Source organism: Thermobia domestica, chromosome 10, assembly GCF_964235325.1.
Source record: "Thermobia domestica chromosome 10, izTheDome1.hap1.1, whole genome shotgun sequence".
In the NCBI taxonomy this organism is placed as follows: domain Eukaryota; kingdom Metazoa; phylum Arthropoda; class Insecta; order Zygentoma; family Lepismatidae; genus Thermobia; species Thermobia domestica.
Window position 1 is genome coordinate 57,760,193 of NC_137463.1, and position 24,445 is coordinate 57,784,637.

Sequence of the window (24,445 nt, forward strand, 5' to 3'; positions counted from 1 at the left end):
GCTCGACTTGCCTGTGTGTCTCTGTGTATGTGCATGCCACTAACCAGTGTTGAATGGGCCCCACACGTCACTTATACCACGTTCTCTCGGGTTGCTTAAGTTTTGTGGAGCAGTGTATATATACGTGTATACCTATTATATGTATATAATTTCTTGACAGAATAGATAGGAATACATGAGAATTAATAGACCAGACACATGTAATCTACATTTTAATATAAATTCACATACATATAAACCTATAAGTAGCACATAGTCTTGTACTCTTGTTTTACTGTTTGAATATTTATTTTGGTTCAGAAAAAATGAAAATGTAAATTAATTGGAAGATCTTAAGTTTATTTTAATTTTGGAACTTATATATCACTTAACACACATAATAAAATGAGTCATTTTATTATTTCCTTTTATTACAGGAAAGTTATTTTTCTTGTTCGTACTCTCTGCAAAGTCTTTCAGAATGTTGAGTAAGTTCAAATTTCTTCTAATTTCAGATTCAATGAACAAACCTACCAAATTATCAAACGTTCTTACTGAGCTGATGATCTCAGCTACGTTTTGATAAGATTCAACTTGGAAAATCTCCTTTCTCCACAGCCACTGGGATTGTCAAGATTGTCTTATTGTGAATACAATATTTATTTCAACAATTTCAACTTCTAATTGAAAAGCTTGTTTACTGCAACCCAGAAGATTCAATACGAAACTGTCCAAAAATATTTCTGACTATGGCAACAAACAATCGAGGGTTTTAAAATACGGTTCTTTATTCCTTGCAGATCTCTCTTTAGTTTCTAATGTTGTATGATCGAATATATCAGCTTTAGTTTAATTCCTTCATCTTGAGTCATATTTGGAGATTCTTCAACAACAAAATCTTTGCCTCAATAGATAACTGAGTATCTACATGATTTAATCGTCTCGAGAAATATTTACAGAACAGATACTATATCATCACAACTCTCTAGAATGGTTCTCATTATTTCCAAATGTCCGGTCGATCGTTGATCCATCAACCTCTTAATTTTCTGGCCTTTGTACATGTGTGATACTCGATGTTTTCTGAGAAAAACTTGTACAACAACTTGACTAATTCAAAATACTCTTTCACATTAAGGTTCGTTGAACAAGTATCAATTGTTACAATATGAATTTGATGATTATAGCAATGAATATAAGGTATTGGTTTTTGAAGTTCTTCTTGTAACAGTTTTTGAACACCTCCTTTACATCCTGCCATCACACTAGCAGCGTAGCTTCTACTAATTTTCTTTTCGAAATCCTGATTTGGAAAGAGATTCAAACACTTGTTTTTAGACGATAAATCTGATAATTGAAAAAGACACAATAAATGTTCATACAACTTTCCTTTTTTCACAAATCTCACAACCACTTACAAATTGTCCACACTAGAGAAGTCTCGTGTGTTTTATATGCTTACAAGCGAAGAAACTGTGATTCACTTTAATCACTCACAGATTTATTATTATTTCTGAAGTTCAGCTGGTGTATATTGAGCGTACTGAGAAATATATGTAACTATGGACTTCAGTTTCGAATCTTTTTCCATTGTATACTTCAACAGAACGGTAAAGAGCAGTACAACTTAATTCCTAAGAATTTAATTCTTGCAGATTTTTGAGTCCACCTGCTCAATCCGCACGATATTGCGAGAAACTGCACTACCTCAGATACTGAGAGACACTGCAAGATACTGCGGAATACTTAACATGCTACATGTTTCTTACTATCTATTTCCCACCTACAATTAGATTAACATATTTAATCCTACATAGCTATAATTTAAGTTCTTCCCAAATTTAAATTTGTTATATGTAGCTTTTAAAGAAAGTAAGCTTATCAAATCCTTTCTCCAGCTCCAATGCTGGCTTCCAACTGCAAAATCCTTTCACTGTGAAAGTTTGTTTCCGTACACTGTTTCTTACTACAACGTGAACAGGATGCTTGGTCCCTTTAAAACGAAATATTTTAACAAGACTTTGTGTGATACCACCAACTTTGGAAAATGTGTTCTTTTCTTACCAAATTTTGTTTGAAAGTACATTGAATTGAGTAGGTCATTTGCCCCCAAGATTCGTAGCTTGTGCAAAGCAATTTGAGGCTGTAACTTTTGTACTTGACTATTTGCTCTCAATACGAGGGCTAATCAACAAAGACTTAGATTGATTATTGTATCGCAGTTTAACTTTCTTGTTGAATGCGGGCACGTTTGATAGTTGAAATCTGTGTTTCATGTATACTCTCACTAGGTGGCAGCATTGTCGTATCGGTAAGTTGAGAGTAATCCGCTGTGCTTTAGACACTGCTTCCATTTCGCCTCACAACGTGCTGTGTATATGCATACAATGGAGGTTACAAGAGAACAGTATGGAGCAATAAAGTTTTGTTTTCGCTTGAACCATTAGCTTCTGAGACATACGAGAAGCTCAAGCAAACTTACGGTGAAAGTGCACTACTTCGAGCAACAGTGTTTCAGTGGTTCAAAGAATTCAAAGAAGGACGAGTTTCATGCGCTAAGTAAGGTTGACCTGATGTTTCGGCCTTTGCTGTGACAGAAAGAAACATCAATACTGCTGCTGTGATTGTCCATGAGGATCGAAGGATAACATTACGTAAACTAAGTGAAGTGTTGGGAATTTCATATGGCAGTGTTTTTTCAATAATTCATGATTACCTCATTATGTAACGTGCTTGTGCCCGTTGAGTACCACGACTGTTGACTCCGGAACAAGCTTGCTTGAGCTTTTCGTATGTTTCAGAAGCTGTATGGTTCAAGCGAAAACAAAACTTTATTGCTCCATACTGTTCTTCTCGCTTAACCTCCGTTGTATGCATACATACAGCACGTTGTGAGGCGAAATGGAAGCAGTGTCTAAAACACAGCGGATTACTGTCAACGTACCGATACGACAATGCTGCTACCTAGTGAAAGTATACATAAAACAACTCTTTCAACTATCAAACGTGCCGCCATTCGGCAACAAAGTTAAACTGCGGTACAATAATCAATCTAAGTCTTTGTTGATTAGCCCTTGTATTGAATCTTCAACACCAGATATTTCACTGACGAGGGAACCTATCCAAGTGCAACTCTGACTTCGAGTCGAGACTATGGTCGTTGGATACCTTGTCCCAGAAGAACATAACGCGAAAAGTGATACATCCTCGATTGCAACCGTTGCAGAGATATAAGCATGAAAAGTTCGAAATTGAGCTCCATACTATACATTACAAAGTCAGCTTCCGGGTCAGATTTTTCGGAAACGGTCAGGTAAGGAAACTCAGCGAATACATATCAAAGTAGTGTTGGGAGCCCACCACCTTTTGAATGAAAAAAATGTTGCCCCCGGGGCACTCGCAGGGTCCCAGGCGGGGTCCAACTCAAAATTGGCAAATGAAACCGGGGGTCAAGTAGCAGATTGTATGAAAGCTAGTGTTAAATAAAAGAAGATAGAACAAATCTCAACTCTTTATGATGGTCCTGTGCAAACGGGCAACTGGTCAAAATGTCAATACAACCTACATCAGAAAATATATGGCCACTGTGAGAGACTCTGCAACAATTTGTTTAACTTCAATACCTTGCACTTTTAAACGTGTTTTTCTGTTTTGTTATTGTCACAACTTAACGGATTTAGAAGAGTGGCCATATATTTTCTGATGTAGGTTGTATTGACATTTTGACCAGTTGCCCGTTTGCACAGGGCCATCATAGAGAGTTGAGATTTGTTCTATCTTCTTTTATTTAACACTAGCTTTCATACAATCTGCTACTTGACCCCCGGTTTCATTTGCCAATTTTGAGTTGGACCCCGCCTGGGACCCTGCGAGTGCCCCGGGGGCAACATTTTTTCATTCGAAAGGTGGTGGGCTCCCAACACTACTTTGATATGTATTCGCTGAGTTTCCTTACCTGAGCGTTTCCGAAAAATCTGACCCGGAAGCTGACTTTGTAATGTATAGTATGGAGCTCAATTTCGAACTTTTCTCGCTTATATCTCTGCAACGGTTGCGATCGAGGATGTATCACTTTTCGTGTTATGTTCTTTTGGGACAAGGTATCCAACGACCATAGTCTCGACTCGAAGTCAGAGTTGCACTTGGATAGGTTCCCTCGTGAGACTGTTCATCAATTGTGGATTATTAGTTTTAGTATTTGAATTTCTACAAATTTAACCACAATTTTTTTAAAGATACTAACAAAAATCTTCAAAAATCATAAGATTATGGCATCACACGTTCGATGATTAATATACAGACTGATATAAAATAATATCCGGGAGAATTTGTAAGAACTATTCTTTAGATATCAAAGAATAGTTTCATATAGTTTCAAATTAAAAATTTTCTACGTTGGTTCACTAGGCTATTCTGAGTATTATTTTTTGATTCAAAAATATAATTTCTTTAAAGGTTAAAAAAACTGTATATTTGAGGACAATCTTTAAATTGCTCTGCCATCTAGGAATCTTTAATAATACTATTTAACAGGAGGAGTCATTTATAATAGAATATTGATATCCTTAACTTTATACAATACCAAATCGATTAAAACATGAAATGAAAAATGTCACTAATCTTAGCATAAATACAAGTGTGTGGTTTTAAGGGTGGATGTGAAACACCATATTTTAATTTTCAACTTTTACGTGTTCAGTATGACTTAGTGAGATTCGAAAAGATAGATAAAGAAAATAAACAATCATTTAATTCAGAAACTTTTTCAGTTTACCGTACAACGTTCATGCCCGTTAGGCTAAAGGAGGTGGATGATTAATAAGGCAACTGAATGATGATGGAAGAATTGGTGAATGAAATTGTGGGAGGAAACGGAAGTATCTAAAGAAGACCCACGAACACGATGTTGTGTACCACAAATTTTATTGGTCGAGGATAGAACCAGGAACCCCACTCACCAAAGGTAAGCACTCTATCACTGAGTCATGGTGCCCCCGATTTGATTCATGATATATACTGTTCTCATGTAATACATCATTGGATTTATTCAAAAATCTTTTTTTTTTCAGTCAAACCACGCTTAGTGTAAATATATCTAAGCAAATACTATAGATTAGGATGTAGGATTTAGATTCCTGGGTTTTCAGCATCTAAGACCATCACGATTTGAGGGATGACATCTCTCGGCGAACACACAATCCGGGGAAAGAGAAGGAAGTGGCCTGGGACCTATAAGTTAGGTACCACCCCAGGATTTTGCCTGGTGTGAATAAGGAATACAAAGGAAAACCTCATTCAAGGTGATTGGCCTGAAAAAGCGTGTTACACTTTTTCGACCAAGTGACCCCACCGGGAATCGAACCCGGGACCGCTAGGCACCGAACGCGAGAGCGTTAGCGGGTACGCTACTCGGGTCACGGAAATACTATAGAGATTAGGTTAGAAGTCCATCTTATTTAGGCTTTTGGCCTTTTGTGCCCTCCCCCTCATTCGCCCCATTACTTCAACCCTTGCCAGATCCTTCGTCGGTAAGCGGTTAGCGTACGCGCCTTCGGCGTAAGCGGTTAGCGTACGCGCCTTCGGCGTGGGAGATCCGGGTTCGATTCCTGGCCGGAGCTCATGTGGTTCGGATTCCACGTTAATCAGTAAGTCCCATCCCATATTGCCTTGCTGCTGAAAGAAACATTAAACTCAAATTCTACTTACCCTTGCTCTATTTGAGCCCCGAAATGACCAAAACTAGCACCAATCGATGAAAGATACTTCTAAACTAATATAGTTGGTATAAAACATATCTTTCACTTTGGGAACACGATTATACTTTGGAAGGGCCCGGCCCTAGTTTACCCCTCCCCCATTACTACTTGTCTGGCCCCGGTATTGTCTGTTCACTCTAGGATGGAAGATTGTTTACAAACAACAATTGTAGTGCGAGCGTCAAAACCTTGCTTCTCACCCCTACATGGTTAATTCATGGTTGCCAGGCACATGAATCTCCGAACCGAATGTACCTACTTCTGCACAGTCATGGACCAAGTGCTATTACTACATAAATTGCTGCTTTAGAGATGACTGAGATATTAACGTTATGAAAAATTGAGTTAGTTATTATGTAATACAATCTTACATATAATGCACACTCAATTTTGTACAAGTGTTCTTGTTCGAAAGTGTGCGAAAACCTTGTACGCCTGGCAATATTGGAAGATGGCAGTTTGTGTTGTAAACAATAAACAGAGGTAGCGAAGACCGTTAGGTTCGCTGGACAGCGTTGTTTTCATGATAAGGCGACAGAAACATATTGTACTGATTGTAAACAAGGGCTGGGAATTTCGATGCGAGTATAGGTGGAAATATTCTCCCCACATATTGCCTGTTGGTGAAGGTTTGCAATGTTGCAAACTGCTAAGTGTAGAATTCCATACTAATTGAACGAGCTTTGAGAAGGATTAGTATGATGCAATAATTATAAATACTAACAACCATAGACTTAAAGTATTAGGAAATAAACCATGCTGTTGTAAGAAGAATATGATACACATTGAATTAAGTGTTCAAAGTACAATATAAAGCGAATTTTAACATTTAAACATTTTAAAGCTGTACACATTTGCCCTGTTTGGGTGCCCTTACCAGACACTGTGCAACACGAAAAAAGGCATTAAAATAGGTAGATCGAGCGTGGGCATGAACGCGGCCCTGGCCGGTATTCCTTATTAAGGTTTTCCTCAGTCCCACGAGGTGAATGATTAGATAGTAGCTTCTGTAAGGCAGGGGCGGATCCAGGATGGACTTCTTGAGGGCGGTGGGTTTTAATACTGCTACTTAGAGCTATTTTTAAGAGCTCCAAACTCTGGGATTGGGTTTTATTTAAATATATAAAATGAGAAAGGTTCCTTTCCTGGGGGCAATCGCCATTTTCTCCCCCCTGGATCCGCCACTGCTGCAAGGCCAGAATTGGGCCAAACACCGAGGCCCCAGAATTGGCGGGAAATATATTCCTTCAGAATATTATGTTGTTAACACTTCCACAAATATTATGGTGGTGGGTTCCGACATCCCTTTTTCGTTTATGTGTGTTTAAATTCATTATGAAGTAAATGTAGAAGTGTTTCTTTCATTCTCTTTCTTTCTTTCTTCTCACCTTTCTCATCCTTGCTCTCCTTTCCCCACCTTCTTAAAATATGAATACTATCCTCCTGTAATATTGTTTCTCTCCACGGCCCAACCGGTTTAAAGAGACCAACCTGATATAGTTAACTATTAGCAGAAGTGTACCAATAAATTCACATTAGAGACAGCGCCGTAACTTATATTTTATTCTGGGGGGCAAGCATTAATATGTGTATTTGGGCCTCCTAGAAAAAGTTGTTTTTCTCATTCTTGCCCCCCCCCCCTCTTTCTAACTTTTTCTTACTATTTATGCCCCCCGGAGCCTGTCGGCCCTCCCTCACGGCAAGGTCTGCGGGGCCGTTACTTACGCCCTTGGGCCCATTCCATACATGACAAATTAATTAAGGGGAAAACATTGACAAATCTCAAAGCCATACGAATAAATGTTATTTCTAGGGCCCCTAATAATAGACGTTTCTTACTGAAGTGGGCACAAGGCTCACTTTTGTTTCATTTATCTTTTGTGCGCTGCTTTATGTAATGTAGTGAAACTGTTTAATGCTTCATTTATAATTTCATGTTCGTATTGTATATGGATTAAGAAAATTTCGTCTCCAAATGGGCCCCTTCGAACGGCGGGGAACCTCCCTGGGGGGAAGTTTCCCCTCCCCTGTCCCACACAAGTTACGGTCCTGATTAGAGAAGAAGTAAACTCTTTCGAAATTTACGCAACTTGCAAATACCAAACCCTACTAGTGCTAAAATTGATTAGTTAGTTCCACTGTTACAACTGCTATAAGGGGAAAGTAGGGGAAGGACTGCTAAGATTCGCTGGCCAGGTTTTGTGTCAAAACACAGCGCCAAGCTACAGTGAACGGACAATATGTTCTATTGTAATGTAAATTAAGTAATGTAAAACTATTATTTTCGGTATACAAAAGAGTAGCTGCTCCCGCAAAATATCTGTGTCCGTTCGCTTCCCCCCGCCCCTCCAAGGGATTAAAGCTGGTGTCGACACTGTATCAATCAAAATAAAGCTTACTATGTGGGTAGTGTACACGCCTTTGGCGTGGTTGATCCGGATTAGATTAGTAGCGAGAGTTCATGTGGTTCAAATCCCTTGTTAAGCTATAGGTCCACGTCTCAAATTGTCTCACTGCTGAACAGGGAGCGTAAATCCAATAAACCTGGTATCAGTGTCAGATTACTCATCAAATTGAACTGTAAAAACTTTTCTCCGTCTGATGTATTCAATATGTTTCCGCAAACCTGATGTGGCTCAATGATTTCACTGACAACAGTATTCTTATAAATGTTGCACTAACCACGCGCTCTGACTACGTGGGTGCTCCGGGGCTCCAGCCCCCACAATATTTTTACTTTGATAGAAACAAAATAAAATAAAATTATTTTCAATATGTTTCCGCGAACCTGATGTCGCTCAATGATTTCACTGACAACAGTATTCTTATAAATGTTGCACTAACCATGCGCTCTGACTACGTGGGTGCTCCGGGGCTCCAGCCCCCACAATATTTTTACTTTGATAGAAACAAAATAAAATAAAATTCTTACTTGCCATTATCAAAAAAATAATTGGCAATTAAAGTATTGAGATGTAGCTTAAAATGTTTAACCTTTAAAACATAACTGTTTGTTTCAAATGTGTTTGTCCAAAGGCAACCAAGTAACACACTCCCTGTCTCTGGCCTAGTCAAAAACAGTCCTCATAATAAAGTAAATAGAATTATATTGCGAATAGAATCGTATTTTTTCAGCTTGCTTCGAAGTTTCCTTACAAGTGACACACTACAATACGACTTATCCCTGTGGGAGACCATGGTTCGATTCGCAGCGATAGCTAATGAGGTTCGGATTCCACGTTGATAAGTACGTTCACGTCTCAAATAGCCTCGCTGCTGAACGGAACGTTAAACTCAAACTCAATGACTTATCCCTATAGTACCGTTATGCTTTACTTTATCACAGCACAGTCCTTTATGACAGTGTTCATAAAAGATTTTAACTAAAAGAGAATGAATAAAAAAATATCGAGACTCCCTCGAAAACATATAACACGTCCCTCAATTGATATGCACCCATATAAATTTTGGAAAGTCTGCGCCGTTGGCTCTAGCTCTATACATGCTAGGCTTATAGCCTGACAGAGATAGCATCTTGGTAACAGAGTACAGTGCTCTACTTCTTGCTTTACCAAATTTCTCCTCAACTATCTTAGGAACAGGCCCGTAGCCAGCCCAAGAATTTAGGGGGGGCCAGATAAAAGTTAGGGGGGCCCGACCCAATCATATTATACTTCATCACCATATTATAGTTCATTTGCAAGCCTACCGTGAAACTTTCTTAGGGGCCAACCAGAGTTTAGGGGGGCCTGGCCCCCCCTAGCCCCCTGTGGATACGGGCCTGCTTAGGAACTGTCGTAAGCTCCGCCCTAGCCCTTTTACTACAACTGTTTTTATACACGCCAACTTAAACTGCAGCAACATCGTGAATGCAAGAATGTTGCTGATTACAAATAGTTTCATTACCTTCATATCTATTGGTATTTGCCAATAGCCTCAACCATCTTTTCTAGTTTTCTTTATATCAAATTTGTAACCTTCGTAAACCAAAAAACATTTTCCTCTCTTGTTTTCAATAAAATGAACTCCCTCGATTTTCCGATCGGAGAAACTAAGAAGATAATGCAAGGAAAAGATTCTGCAATAGTAGTTAGATTAAGGTACTTTGCTAGCATGAAAATAACTCTTAGAGTAATGAAATTAAGCAAAACATGAGGTATTTTACGCAGTACTACACAATATGATTTAGCAAGAAGCGCTGCAGTTACTATCTGCATTTGTTGTGTTTTAAAGCATGTTAGAAAAATTGTTGGCGCTAAAAATTCAATTATCATTTTAATCAAAGGATGAAATCATTCGAAAGAATAATTAATTACGGTGATCGAAGCAAAATCATATTGTGATTCGTATTGAACCCGTTAACTTCAATTAAACGTGACACATGTACGGCGATCACGATGATCTAATGCATTGCTAATAACCTCCAAACAGTGAAGATGCAACCTCAGTGTATGATGCAGATTAAAGTGTGTGCACTCCATCTGTATTTCGTAAGTTGATATTTGATATAGTAGTCAGTGAGTAAAAATTTGTAGATTTGTTGTTGAATAATTTCGCTTTTCACGAAAACAAAAGCAAAATTAAAATGCAATTATGTTAGTTGATTCTAAACTCAAATAATACAGCGGATAGAATGATCCCACATTGTTCAACTTTTCTTATATGGTTACCTTGGGTTAGGCAAATAGGCTACGTTAGGTAAATAGACAAAAATTATACCATACGACAGGAAATTTAAACAAGGGATATACGCATACAGCTGACAACAGCTGTATGAAAACTGACGTACAGCTGAAAAAGAAGCGATAAGCAGTGGCATAGACTTAATTATTGGGTGGTCAGGGCTGGCAAGGACTCCTGGAAAATGGTTGGTCCTCAAAGAATACTGTCGGACCATAGACTAAAACAGTCAAGCTTCTAATATTATTTCAACTCCCAAAAGTAAAGGGAGTCACCAAATTATTGTATGAAGACTAAATCCAAATTATTTTATTTATCAAATTATTATATTTACGCCAAGGATAATTGTGAAATTCAGTTCCAACTATCAATTGAGTTCCAGCACGAACAATAATGGAAGAATATCTCCCTTTTTTATAGTTAATTCTAAATTCGAATGTGGTACATATAGAAGAAATATGGAAGAATAATTATTGCCTGGATCAATTTTGTACCCTCTTGGTTAATTCCATATGTAAAGGGTGGCCAGGCGTTGTAGAGTCCTCCCTGAACAACCAGTTGTTTGTTTAGATGAATGTGTGGTTATAAAATAAGAAGGGGACCGTAAGGTGACTAACTCATCCCCGAAATTTATTTCGTGGTGCACTGTTATCCAGCTACGAGCCTGTCCCTAGTATACCAAGCAAGAATTACATTTGGGAAAACCACAGGGGAAAGTTGATGTACAATATTATTAGCCCCTATTTATATAGAACCAGAAGGTACACCAAAACGAAGTAACATCATTTCAGGAGGCAATACTGATCAACAGCTTGGCAGAAGGTGGTGAAAAATACAGAAGCCTATGCCAAAGGCCAAAGGGCCCAGGTTCTCCCAAAAGATTGCTTCGGCTTCCTAACATTTGGATACAATTGATTGGATATATGGCAACGAAATACATATCTGAACGCTTTTTCTTCCCTGTCCGAAGTTAAGCAGAAACCGGTGTTATTAAAAAAAACAGTGTTTAAATTATTACAAACCTTCTCAAATAGTATATCGAAACCATTACTAAACATCAACCTACTATAATAGAAGAAAGTATACGTTAGGAAGATTGGCAGAAATGTTATGCGCAAAATATTCAAGAACAATAGGCTTATATAGGCTTACGAATTTTCAACCTCACGAGCAGAAACCTACATCCAAATAGAAAAAATTTAGTTCACAATAAATTAAAGGAACAACTATGCGGAGGTAAGAGCTTACTTGGAAATACATTACAAGAAAAAGTGTGGACTTAGTTCATCACATCCGAACCGAGAAATACATAATCGAACATAAACCACAGCGACGTCTTGCAAGCGTCAGAAAAAAATTATTAGCACCGTATCTGCCGTGAAGAACTTTCATCAACTGCCCCTCCTGATTTTTCCTCTCAAATGTCAACTGCTGTTCCACGACTGATGAAATATTTCAATAAAACTCTATAATTTTCTGCAATGGACAATATAACAACATTGCTAGACTTTCTTCTAAGTGGGTAAGTGAATGAATATAAATTGTAGCAAATCTTCTTACGGAAACGTTTCAAGAAATTAATTATAAATGCATACCAATTGTGTATTGCACGATACGACCTTATTGTTATTAATGTGTGCTGGGAATCCTGAATATCAAAAGTGGAAAGCTTCACATGAATAATTGCTAAAACGTTGAAACTTTGCAATAAATAAAACGATAATTTTGAGTTATCTTTTTATAATAATACTCGTACCCATCTTGCTGTAATTCACGATACGAGCCCGTTAACGTTAATCCGAATAGTGAAAAATGTCCTTAATATCTAATTAAAATTAATAAATTATTACTTCATCTCAAGTAATCTTAACGTTTCCTATTCCAAATGGAGGTGATTTCCGCTCAAACAATACAAAATATTACTACTTTAAGTAATAAAGTTCTTTGTCTAAGCAGATTGACAAATATGTTACAAAGGTACCAGATTTAGTTTCAAAAAGGTTATGGCACAACATCCAAGCACGTCTCCTTAGCAGATGTTTCACTGGAGAACTTTCTCCTTCGTTTATCTCTGTAGCTATTTCATTCAACAAATACATTGCAAAATTCCAGCGCATTGCAACAACTATTTCGAAAATAAGCCCCGTAAGGCCTATTTCGGATTATTGGAAGACGTCGTCGCTTACTATTCAACCAGGTGAAATTACCTGTTTGCGTGTCAGACAGTTTTTAGTAGTGCGTTACGCCAACCGTCCTTGTTACAAAGACTCTATTTCCCCGGTAAGTATTCAGCACATTGTTGTAGAATGTACGGGATACTCAGGTCTCAGATAACTTTCAGGACTGCCTAATAACCACGTAGCCCCCCCACTTTAGAAAAGTGAAACAATGACTAGGTCATTCGTTTGTACTACGTTTGTACCGAAAATATTTTCGTTTGTACCATTTTCCTTATAGGGTTACTTGAGAGGTCAACTGGGGGGGCTATCTTGGCACCAAGATAGCCCCCCCGATCACATTACAAAAAATTGGAATACACAATTCGAAAACATATCGTTTGTACCGTTTGTACCGAAAAAGTTTTGTTTGTACCCTGATAGTTTTCGAGAAACAGGGGATGATATTTTGGGGCGGGAGGCTATCTTGGTGCCAAGATAGCCCCCCCGTATCACAGCACAAAAATTGGAATACACCATTCGAAAGCAAATCATTTGTACCGTTTGTACCGAAAAAAGTTTTGTTTGTACCCTGATAGTTTTCGAGAAACAGGGGATGATATTTTGGGCGGGGGGCTATCTTGGCGCCAAGGAGGCCCCCTGTATCACAGCACAAAAAATTGGAATACGCCATTCGAAAGCAAATTGTTTGTACCGTTTGTACCGAAAAATGCTTTGTTTGTACCCTGAAATTTTCGAGAAAGAGTGGATGGCATTTGGGGAGCTATCTTGTACGCAAGATAGGCCCCCTAATATGTACTTTTTCCATGCCCATTAATAAGTATTATGTGTCTATTCATGTGAATTTATGTGTTTTTAGAACTCTTGGTGTACATATCCAAATAAAAAAAAGGACTTGTTGGGAATAACGCAACGTTAAAATTGAATCGGCGAGTGGGAAAACAGTGTGAGTTCAAAATAAGCCATTTTGAGTTAAAGGCGAAAATAACACTAAAGATGTAGAACTACAAGTTGTACTGAAGAGCAGTACAATTTGGAAGACCTCGCATGTTATAGCAGAATTCTATAATGTCGACTGTACATTTGTGGCATTAACAAACGAAAGTTCTTTCTTCAAATATCTCAAAGTGCGTTTTGTGGACTAGTAATGTTTTTCCGCTCAACGATTCAATTAAATTTTCTCTATTTGTGCCCTTTTCCGCACATAAATACCGTAAAAAGAAAAACAAATTGTGTACAAAGAAACTGGATTTACAGAAATAATCTTAAAGAAAGAAAACTAAAAGACGAAATGTTCGCTCACCTAAACTGTGTCCTTCCACGTTTCAGCTTTACACCAACTGAAAAAATTAGCTGTTTATATCTGTCACATTAACGGCTCGAGAAGTTTGCCGCTTTCATAGACAATAGACGAAAGCAAATAGGCCATTGCTGAATAATACGTATTTACTTAAGGAAAAGGGCAGAAATAGAGAAAATTTAATTGAATCGGTGAGTGGCAAACCACTACTAGTCCACAAAACGCATTTTGAGATATTTGAAAAAATAACTTTTTTTTTTTGTTAATGCCACAAATGTACAGTCGACATTATAGCATTCTGTGCAAGGTCTTGCAAATTGCACTGCTCTTCATTACAACTTGTAGTTCTACATCTTTAGTGTTATTTTTGCCTTTACTTCAAAATGGTTTATTTTGGACTCACACTGTTTTCATACTCGCAGATTCAATTCTAACGTTGAGTTATTACTGAAAAATTCATTTTTTTTTATTTTGATATGCACAACCAGAATTCTAAATACACATCAATTCACATGGATAAACATATAATACTTATTAATGGACATGGAAAAAGTACACATTAGGGGGCCTATCTTGCGTACAAGATAGCCCCAACATATCATCCCCTGTTTCTCGAAAACTGTCAGGGTACAAACAAAACTTTTTTCGGTATAAAGGGTACAAACGATTTGCTTTCGAATGGTGTATTTCAAATTTTTGTGCTATGATACGGGGGGCTATCTTGGCCCGAAGATAGGCCCCCGCCCCAAATATCATCCCCTGTTTCTCGAAAACTGTCAGGGTACAAACAAAACTTTTTTCGGTACAAACGGTACAAACGATTTGCTTTCGAATGGTGTATTTCACATTTTTGTGCTGTGATACGGCGGGGGGCTATCTTGGCCCGAAGATAGCCCCCCGCCCAAAATATCATCTCCTGTTTCTCGAAAACTATCAGGGTACAAACAAAACTTTTTTCGGTACAAACGATTTGCTTTCGAATGGTGTATTCCAACTTTTTGTGCTGTGATATGGGGGGCTAATTTTTCGCCAAGATAGCCCCCCCCCCAAATGTCATCCCCTGTTTCTCGAAAACTATCAGGGTACAAACAAAACTTTTTTCGGTACAAACGGTACAAATGATTTGCTTTCGAATGGTGTATTCCAATTTTTTGTGCTGTGATACGGGGGTGGGGGCTATCTTGGCCTCTCAAGTAACCCTATAAGGAAAATGGTACAAACGAAATTATTTTCGGTACAAACGGTACAAACGTAGTACTAACGAATGACCTAGTCATTGTTTCAGTTTTCTAAAATGAGGGGGGGGGGGGCTATCTTGCCATACGTTAATAACCTTAGTCTGTTTAAAAATGTTAAGGCTGCTTTCAGTGATTGAATTTTGAGTTATGTTCTCAGAATTGAATAGCTAACGCTTAAAGATTTTTTTTAAAATTAAAGTTCTATTGTTTTGGTTGTCTAATTTGCTTCCTTAGTTCTTTTATGAATTCTTCCACTTAATTTTTAACTCCCAGAATGTATTAAAATTATTAGTTTGTTTTATTTTTTTTATTTCAGAAGTCATTATTCGTTTCTTTTCTCACTTTCAGATGTCGTATTTTGATGATTCCTTTTACTGTATTGTGTCGATCATTTTATAAGCAACATGTGCTAGCCATTGACGATTCGTGGCGGGAAAAAAATAGCTGTGCTGCTGACGTATCTATTAAATAAATTCTCAGTCAATCAATCAACATTTTTCTATATTCAAGTCATTCAGAATATTTCGGCAATCTTGTAATACGACAACGACAATAGGAGAACGTTAGTTTATTATAGTTTTTATACATTGTATCCTAATATTTTAAGTCAATACAAATATTTGTCCTCAATACAAGTATACAAATATCCAATACCTTATCAACTATCCTGAGTCAAATGGGTCAGATGTTTCCCCCTTTTGTTTTAGACCCTTGTTCTCTAAGTTCAATCACTGGAATTATTCAGTATGATTCCAAAATGCTTAGAAGATTGCAAATGCTCAGTATGATTGCATCATGTTCCATGTATCAATATGCGTTTGATACTCAGCCATTGTCAAGTAATGTAGTACCAGCATGCCAAGCTCGTGGTGATATTCAACCAAGCAGTTGGATATTCAGACTAGTTTGCTTATACGAATACATATCTATGATCTATATTTTCGACACAAGTTTCTTCAAGAGCTCCTTCGTGGCTAAGTGGTTAACTTATGCGCCTTTGGCGTGGGAGACCTGGGTTCGATTCCAGGCTTGAGCTCATGTAGTTCGAATTCCACGTTAATCAGTAGGTCATATATCTTCGATGCTGAAACGGATGTTAAACTCAAAATTAACTCAACTCAACTCAACAAGTTAGGTAGTTTCAAGAAGTTGCGTATTTTAATTACAATTCAAAACTCTTTGAAATATCTGATAGATCGTATAATGCAACTAAAATAAAAAATATAGATATTTCCCTCAACCCCCCCTTAAAACGGAAGATTTCAAAAGTGCTTATTTTTAATGAGAAGTTTATACATACTGAATGTATTTATCGTAACTTGAAGGGATCGTGAGATACTGTACTTTTTATCTAAATTTTCAACCCCCTCTAATACCTTGAGTTCCTTACTTCGGTCAAAGTAAAATGATAAACACACAGGTCTAGGCAGATAACATTTTCCAAAGTTCATTTCAACCTGTTCAATGATATGATGACGTGATGTCATGGCAAGCAACAGGCAACATCACTTTCAGATTGAAGAAAGAAATTATATGAAATACGGTACCGTCCCATTAAAACAACATATTTAAAAAAACGCTGGGACACAGGTTTGTTTACTTTCAATAAAGATTTTACATATTGAGTTGCATCTTTCTACAGTAACTTGATGGGCTAGTGAAATACTAGATTTTTAGCATAAATTATGGCCCCTGTTTTCCCCTTAGGATACACCTTTTAACCCAGTTTGAGGTAGTAAATTAACTATATCGAAATATTCATTTCAAACGGTTTATCCGCTTTCCCTCGGTTTGATCACCCACGAGGTCATTTTCATTTTATATATATGTTAGTTTTGAGAACGCTGTATAAATTGGAACTATCTTTGAACCTCAAATGAACTGAAAGTTGTGATATTTATTTATATCCCACCTCAAATTAATATTAAAAAACGCAATTAGAAACAAATCCTAATATTGACACTAAGATAAATTTTGTGAAGCTAATTGTGAAACAAATAGACACGCAAATGATGTAGATACCTGCTACACTCTTTTAAATAAATTCATGGCCTTTTACATCTAGTATATCTTTAGAAACAATGAGTTGCATTTTGTTATTAGTAGCACTTTTGCTGTTAGGAACAGCCCTAAACAGCCGGAAAGGGAAGTCTCAGTTAATTTTGTTATGCGTCAAAAGAGGATATTTTGTCATACCTGTGGTCAACATTTGAAATAATTAGATGATAACTTATTTCCTTATTGCAATTTCCTTCCTCCCTCTTTATAAGTCCTTCGTTTACCTCCACACTTTCGAAGTGAGGCCTACAAGCTTTCTTTTATACTTCATAGAAGGGTTGGTAATGGCAAATGGTGGCAAGAAGAGCGTACAACTGGTGCTGGAGAAAAAGACTTATATATAAATATCACAACTTTAAGACGGAGTTCAGCCCCATCAGTATGAAGATGAAAAGGTTTAAAGGTAAAAGGAGGTGACATTACGGATATTTATCATTAATACAGCCCGGATTTATAAGCAAAATGCATGTTTATTGTAACATGCAGAAATGTATGGAAAGTATCTTTTTCTTTCCGACGAACTTGTAAGGATTCGTTTGAAACGCATATGACAGGGCATATAAGTGCATATTTTGAGTGAATTTCGTAACCCTTGCAGGATACTGCATATTTTCGAATTTTATTGTTACATACTAGCATATTTTGAGAGTGTATGAAAGGAAAGTAGGTTGTATTTAAAGTGAACTGAATTAATTTGAAAATGTAGATGTAGAATAAAATGTTGTATAGAATAATAGAATAAAGTGTTCTGTTCTGAATTAGTCCACCCGACTTGTCTTGCACACGGTCTTCATCGCGTAGCAGGAACACTCAGATGCCAATATCCGGCAATAGACACGCTTGTGCTAAATGTAAAGAAAGTATTTGTGAAAGCTCCATTCTGTATACGTATCTTTCGCAAAGTTGCGAAAAATGTTCTGCTACGGTAGTAGTTTTAACCCTATGGGTCGCTGTGTCCTATTATGTAAATAACTTAAATCAAATGAAGACAGTTGTTGATTTACTAAATAGCGATAATGCAGTCTCTATTTATGTGTCACAAAAATGTTTCTCTACAAGTGGCAACACAACCACGAGAATACCTAAATTATGAGAGAGTTCGAATTGAATCCAGTAATAATGTTTTGCAGCATTCACTCTCCTTGTTGAACGAATTATCACAGACTTTGTCTAATGAAACTCACGGTGTTGCGAAAATAGCGTCAAATAAATCTTGCCAAACATTAGGAAAACATCCCTGATAGAAAACAATCTATTACATTGCAAATGTGCTTAACATTGAAAATAAAGAGTTGGAAGAAAACCTAACACACGAAGATATTTGGTGATTGACATGCAGCAGTGGCTTCTGCTGATGTAGAAAGTAACTTTTCGATCTACAAAACTTTCCTTACTGATAAACGCAGAGAGTTTACAGAAAAAAACGCAAGAAAGGCGTTCAGAGTTCATTGCAAAATATGTCATTAAGGGAAGATATTTTTGTACGAAATTGAGATCTTAATATTTTAGTATATTCCAGTGCATTGTTAAAATTTTATGCATATCTTAGTGAATATATTTTTAAATATTTTTCGTGCATATTTGCATGCATATCTCGGAGTTGGTTTGTGCATATCTTGTGCGTAGAAATCCGGGGTCGAATCATTACACTTCCATTGAAATGCAGAACCTAAGGGGAAGAAAAAGGTTCAAATACTTGTACAAAAATATTGTCCCTGTGCCAGAGACGGGCATTTCAACTAGTTTGTATATATTTTAATTCTGAAATTTTTATACTAAAAATCCAATCCGTATTTTACTGGTATTAAGCAAGTATTTGTGTTGTAAGGCAAAATATTAACAAACTAAACTTTAGTTATGATGACTGGTTACAAGATATAAATCCAGAACTTCCTTGTTATAAAGCAACAATATTAACTCTTACTTTGACTTGGGAATAGATTTCAAACAATATCTATTGTAGAGGTAAAATTGTAGATGATTAAAACTGGTTGAAAGAACCCAATTGAAGAAGATGAGGGAAAACGTTGTACTCCATATTTTCTTTGTAATATGCTTGTACTACGAATTACACAAAATCATATTTTACTATGAAAATATTAAGAAATTATTCTTTCTTTCTTTCTTACGCATATAAGATACTTTTGTAAAATATACGTATTATGTATAAATATTTTAATGGCACAATTAAGTGTAGTAGTAGTATACATTAAAGATAAAACGAATTAAAAACAGAAAATATCTCACTGGCAAATTTAAGAGCAGTGCTAAATAAAACGCAGAGAGTAATTTTTGCTGCTCACCGCGATCTTCATCTTAACAACTCTTGGGAGTTTTCTTCCTCCACGAGAGGAGAGTTGGTAATTAGATAATAATAACATTTCCTTAATTAGCGGTATCTTTAATTAGCTGACGAAGGAAAACGAAAGCGCCACTACCACAAGAGGGGAGAGGGGGGAAACGTGAGAGACAATATGAAATATACATGTAAGCACTCTTAGATTCATATTAACGTGATCAACAAATCAGAAGTTTTTTCTTTGTTTTCTTTTTCCTTCTTCTCGATCGAAAGTAAAATTGGAGAAAAATATAATATTCAGAATTTCAGATGCAGCGCTTCATGAACTTTACGTGTCTAACAACTAGCAGTATATTTACGTGATGGTGTTTGGTTGTACCACTATACACAACGTAAAAATTTTAAGTTTTATTTATTTATTTTTGCAAACTTTAATAAGATAAATGAATATTTGGAAATACGAGGGCCGTTTAGAAACTAACCTCTGATTGGTTAACAAAAGAAACACCAAAGTAAATCTGAATAATTAATTATATACATCTGCAAACTACTTCTTTGTTGCTCTATTTTGCAACCTAGTTTCCATAAACATTCAAACACGTATCACATCTCTGCACTAACTTAGAAATTTCATCAGTATAAAAATCTCCCTTCTGCGCCTGGAGCCAGCCTGTGACTCCATCTTTCATTTCCTCATCATTGCATACAGTATTATCTGTACCTAACCTCTGTGTCACTACCTCATACAACACTGTCCTGGTAATTTGTTGAAATTCATTGGAAACCTCAGAGATTGTGAAATGTTGATTTGCACGAATTTTTCCAGCAACTTTCTGAATGAATTCATAATGTTTGTTCGTCCATTTTTGAATGAACGAATTAATTCACGAACAAACCCTTCATTCATCACTCTTGGTCTATACACGGCACAAAGTTCCCAATGGATATCTGCTGCCGACTATTGTTTTGTCGTATGAAAACGTATAACAGCTCGCACTTCGTACTTAGGGGGGATTTTCTATCGCAGCACACATTTTGAGACGATACAAAATTGGAACTAGTGATCAGACAACCTTCACTCTCCCATGGCTGGATGCAAACTGATCGCAGACCACGTACCTCTGTGCAAAGATGGTAGCGCTACTCCCACTACTTCACGCACAGTGACCAATCGGAGGTTACTTTCCGAATGCGCCTCGTAGAAAATATGTCTAAGTTTAGTTTGTCGAAAAGAAAGGAATTTTGTTTCATTATAGCCTTGTATTCTACTGAACAGTTTAGTATTTTGCATCCTGAGAGTTATACTACTCTGTCAATTTCAACAGTACTGTGGGTAGTCAACCAAGAAATGATGATATGTCTAACTATCCCATAGTAGCATATATGGAACCGATTTTTCGATTCTCTATATCTTAGGATCACCTGCATGGATCCCATCCATATTGTGTTAATTCTTGAATTACCTGAACTCCAGTTGTTATATTCGGTACCTTTTTTCTCTCGTTTTAAGAGACAAAGAATACTAGTGTAGACATATGACACAAAATCCAATTGATTCAAAACTTAATTATACAAGTTAGTTTAATATTTTTTATTAGTATTAAAGAGCTTCATTCCGCCCCCCCCCCTAAAGAAAAAGAAACAGGATTCAAAAGGCTACAACTTGTCTCTGTCCATTGTTTTATATACCTAAAATAATGTATCCATAATTTATACATATTATAAAGAAATTTATTCCCTAATCGTTTCTAACACTTGTATTACTAAATTATTTTTATATTATTTTACAGTTTATGTTTTGATTTTACGATTATTTTTTAATCGATTTTGTTCTACTTTTTTGTGTGTGTTTAACCCTATCTAATTTACTATTTCGATCATTCATGAGCAATTTCGGTACAACGTGAACCTCAGTAAGTTGGTCAGAAACAAATAAAACTTACGTATAAGAAGAATTTCGATCTCTATGGAACGTTATAGATTTATACTTTTAAGTATTGTGATAATAAAATAACCTTTTGTTAACTTACGGAAGACTTTGGCATAAATTAATGTAAGAGATAAAAACAAAGTAAAACATCAAACTGTGACAAACAAAATAAAACTTAAAAATTTAATGTGAAAAGTGAAAATATTTATTAAGAAAAGACGGGAACGTGATGTCCAATGCCAGACTCAAAGAGTATCTAAAACAAGTTCAGGTCATTCGCTAGTCCTAAGTATTACCTGAATAACTGAGTATTTGGAGCATTTCATAAGAATATACGAGGAGAATAATACACTCTTCACATATCGGTAGCTCCCAGCAAATAAGTAATAAAGTATCAAATAAGAATATCAAACCTGCTGCAGCGTGAGATTCATAAAAGATCGTTCACTTCGGCGGAGTTGTGAATGCTAATTGCAAATAACTGGTTTCACCAATTGGGATTCATTGACATTCACCTCATTCCGATCTGCTTGCACATGATATAGGAATACAGGTTACAGATTAGTGTTTGATATCAGTGTCTGATCAAGAAAAACGGGTTCACAGAACGGCGTTTGATATATAAAATACTGGAAAACAATATCTCCTAACGAAGTACGTTTGGGTATAATATTAGTACAGCCACTTGTTTGAATGCATTTACACTAATCCAATATACTATGGACTAACAGATAGGTTGTAAACAAATATATAATCAAAATCGTTTTGACAAGTGTGTATTTTGGAAAGACATTATGCGTGCTAAGAAAGATGTTTTGTATACGTCGATGCACCTGTCAAAACGTCGATGCACTTGACTGAGGAAAGGTTCATTGCTGATAACTGAGTGGCGAAAAGCGAACACATTTGCGTTCGTAAAAAAAATTGAGCTGTCCTCGACCAACTTTTCTCAAAGACCAATCAAATTAAAAAAAAAAATCAGCCATTTCCAACTGAATAGTCAATATTTGCTGCTTCCCTTCTGAGAAAAGCACATAGAGAGGTGAAGGAACTGGCAGGTAACATAAAGACAGAGGTGGCAGATAAACAACAACATCGATAGCACAGTTTATTTTTTTATAGACCAGAACCGTAGCCAGAACTCCCTGTACGATACCAACACTTTCTTATTCCAATCTCTCTTACTCAGCCCTCATTTACTTAAAGCGTTTCTGACTTAGTTTCCCATATGAGACGAGGCGAGATAGGAAATAAGATATTTTGTCTCGCTCTCAATTCTCGAAGAATTCTTTATAGTCTCGATTCTCGGGAAACTTTTATTGTCTCGGATCGTTTTGTAATTCTAATTCAAAATGTAGGAGTGTTTGCTTAATTCCATCTAGAGGTTATCAGAATCCTTTCCCACGAGTGGCTCACGAAGAGTATGATTCAATAACATTTAAACCAGTTCTTCCTATATATAATAAATAATGTAACAATACAACAGTGTTTAAGATCTAAACTTAAGGGAACTAGGATCTTCTTCTGTAGCAGCTTTTCACAATTTGCAGAGCATAACACAACGCAAAGCTTGCCAAAATCCATTATAACTACTTTGCCTATTATCGCAAACTAAAACGCAGATTTTGCGTTACCTTGTTGCATACTGTTATCAATGGGGAGCTGATATTACTCACGAGACACGAGAGATTTCTCCTGCCCTCTAGGAAACGAAATCAGAAATTCCCTGTCTCATGCGCAACATTGTTCTCACTGCACTGACTGTAAAAGTGTGCTCTTACGTGAAACATTTGGTAGTCCCAAATAACTCCTTTTGACTAGGGTAAGTCAAAAGTTATCCGTAATGTAGCTATAACGTTCCTTGCATTGTTGATACTGGCATCTGTCCTTGTTTATTTTATTGCTAAACTGTTGTGGTCGTGCTATGAAATTTGATCCTAATCCCTCCATTTGTCTTCCTTTTGTTACAGAAAGATCATGGCTGCTGCGTTAGAAGTTTGCACCAAAGAGGAACAACGAACAATGATCTGGTTTTTGTGGTCGGAAACTGTATCAGGAGCCACAATCCGGAAAAAGACTTTCGGCACAATACGTTAAACCGTGTCTTGCCGCAACGTAGTGTCTGCAAAATGGATTGAAAAATTCAAAAAGAAAAAAAAAATCGCACAAGTATCACGCACGAGGAAGAAACCAAATGAGTGACTTTACGAAATTCCAAGTCTGTTGTGGTTGGTTTCGTACGCAGAAACACGACTAATTTCCACATAATGTGCCACTTCATCAACGGTCACTCGTTTATCTAAGAGAACCATATCACGTACACTGCTCGTTTGTTCCTCTTTGGTGCAAACTTCTCATGGATCGACCATGATCTATCCGCAACAAGAGTAAGACAAATTGAGGAATTAGCATCAAACTTTCATAGCATCACCAGAACAGCATAACAATAAAATAAAGAAGGACATAGGTCAGGATGAAGAATTTAAGAAAAGGTCTAGGGACATTGAGGATAATTTCTAACTTACTCTCAAAATTACTTTCTAGTGAAGACGGAATGGATAAGTAACCACATTTAGAGTCCTTTTCTCGGTCTTGTAAGAGAAGAAAAGTCTTTCGGAAAACTGATACAGAATTCAGATGAACCCACAGTTACAGCACATCAATGCCTCTTGTTGTTTTACAACTTGCTGCCAAGACTTCTTTTTCGTTTGTTTGTAATAGTTAAGTTTTTTTAAATTGTATTTTGTTCTAACTTTTCTTTTCTGTAAAAATACAATACAGATTCCGAAAGTTAAGAAGAAAATAGTGGGAGGCAAAAATCAAGAAACTTTTCTTTGTATAAATAACAATTCTCTGAAGTTAATTAGGAAAAGTATCTGTTTTTTTTTTTTTAAAGAATTGTTTTGCTTTGTATTTAAATCAGAAAAAGAGTTTTCACTGGATGAGAACAAAGTTCCTAACTCATTTTATATGCGGAAACTTATTTAATATAATGTAGATAGCAAAAAAGTCTTTAAAATACTGCTTC